General features: G+C 52.6%; 1 long non-coding RNA gene across 1 annotated transcript; it reads right to left on the bottom strand.

The window, feature by feature from the left end:
* Nucleotides 1-629: 629 nt before the first annotated feature.
* Nucleotides 630-1,612, bottom strand: LOC133254827 (uncharacterized). The gene is made up of 2 exons (XR_009738777.1): nt 1,103-1,612; nt 630-815 (listed from the first exon to the last, which is right to left on the bottom strand). It is a non-coding gene; the product is annotated as an uncharacterized LOC133254827 (long non-coding RNA).
* Between the last annotated feature and the right edge of the window lie 483 nt (nt 1,613-2,095).

Below are 2,095 nucleotides of genomic sequence, written 5' to 3'. Positions count from 1 at the left end.
ACAAAGCTCGGCTTCCAGCTCCTTTCCTCTTGAAGGCCCCACATCATATGTGTTTAGAAGGTGTGAACATCACAACGCTTTCTTTGCGGTGTGACTGAGGCCATGTTGGTCTGTGTCTTGCCTCCTGGCAGGACCAGGAGGCCTGATCCCTGGACCAGATGTTTGTAGGGTCTGTGGGACAGAACCCTCTGATGTGGCAGGGGTCATGGAGGGCAGCTCTGATCACGACCATGTACTCAACCCTGGCTCCAGGGAAGAATATAGTTTCAGGCTAATTTTATAACTAGAATGGGTGTCTGCTGGGCTTCCCAGATGGCACTAGTGGTAAAGAACTCACATACCAATGCAGGGGATGTAAGAGATGTGGGGTTGATCCCTGGTTTGGGAAGATCCCCTGGAGGAGGGCATGGCACTCCACTCCAGTATTCTTGCCTGGAGAATCCCATGGACAGAGGAGCCTGGCGGGCTCTGGTCCATAGGGTTGCAAAGAGTTGGACATTACTGAAGTGACTTAACACACACATGTGTTTCAGTCTCCTGCAAAATTTCACCTTGTAAATCGGTAGATGAGAAGAACAGATATTTCACTCTATAGTTCTGGAAAAGAAATAATAGTTTCTCATGTGAAATAGGCTGAAGTCATCCCAGAATTTCTGAAGTCACTATTTTAATTCAAACAAAGATGTTTTGCAGGAGGTGCTCCCGGGCTGGGTACAAGCTGAATCCAGGAGAAAGAAGACCCTCTGTTGGGGCTTTGAGTCCTCAGTGTAGAGAAGTTCCTTCTGCAGAGTGGGGTTCTCGACTCTGGATGTCTCCTGGAGAGTTTTAAAAATGCTGATGCCTGACTCCGCTCCCCCAAGACCACAGGAATCAGAATCTCTGAGGGTGGGCTTGGCACATGTATCTCTAAAACAGCACCTGGGTGGGTGCTGAGAAGCCTTATGTAGCTTCCTGATTGCTGCAAAGTCAGAATCCAACTGTTTTGGTGCCAGGAGTTTTGTGTGGGGGCTGGGTGGGCATGACTGGTGAGGAAATGTGGGTCAGCCTCCCAGCCAGGCTCAGTGGGAAGCCCCCATCCTTTTTGCCCAGTGACTGGGGTTACCTGGGGGGCTGAGCACCCATGAAAGGTCGTGTGATGAGTGTACAGGGAGTTGTAAAGAGGACGATGCTCCCATCTCGACTGCTCCTCTAACAGACAAGCCTTCCTCAGTTCCTCTTCTGCGTGAGTCATCTGACTGCCCCCAAATTAGTCCACACATCTCCATGTGCACTGCAGGGAGGCAGAGACTGACAGCCTGTCCCAAAATGGAAATGCAGGTGACAGACACTCTATCAAAATAGAAGAGGCAGCGCTTTTAAGACCCCACACGCTGAGGCACGGCTGGCACCGGGGACGCCGTCGACGTGGCCTTGAGTCAGTGAGCTGAGGCGGGGGCACGTGACTCAGCGGGGCCAAGGGGGTGGCTTGCAGCTTTGGGACTTCTCCCTGCAGTGCGCCTGACTGATCATGTCCCACCCCCAGTGGACTGCACACTCCCCCAGGGCCGGGACGATGTCTTATTCACCTCGATCATCTCCATGGCAGCCAGTGTGATGTCAGACACACAATGGGAATACTTTCTCTGTCTTTTTTTTTTTTTTTTTAGGAACGAGTGGATAAAAGCAGTGATGTCTGGGAGGTAGATGATGAAACCAGCCTCCACAAGGTGACGGGAGGCCCATCTTACTGGGGACTGAGGCTCCTGCTGCCTTGGGATGGCCAGGGAGACAGACAGATGCCCGCTGGTGTTTCCAGCAGGGTGGTGACCCATCCCGCTCTGAGTCCAGGTGTTGGAGGGAGACAGGAGAGCATATGGAGGGGAGTCAGGTCTTTAAGTTCATCAGGAGCAGGTGCATCCTGATGACTGAATCCTGCGTCTGAGACATCTGTGCAATGCCCTGGAGAAGGGTGATGGCAAACAGACCAGGGCACCATCTATGCACCCATGCCTTCATCTTCCAGAGTTGTTTTGAGCATCAGGATGTTCTGGGTGCTGGGCTGGACCCCAGTGACCCGGGCTGAGTGGCCACAACTTGCCCTCATAGAGCTACCATC

This window comes from Bos javanicus, chromosome 1 (assembly GCF_032452875.1).
Source record: "Bos javanicus breed banteng chromosome 1, ARS-OSU_banteng_1.0, whole genome shotgun sequence".
Classification (NCBI taxonomy): domain Eukaryota; kingdom Metazoa; phylum Chordata; class Mammalia; order Artiodactyla; family Bovidae; genus Bos; species Bos javanicus.
Note: the sequence above shows the minus strand (reverse complement) of the source record. Positions and strands in the feature narration are given on the sequence as shown.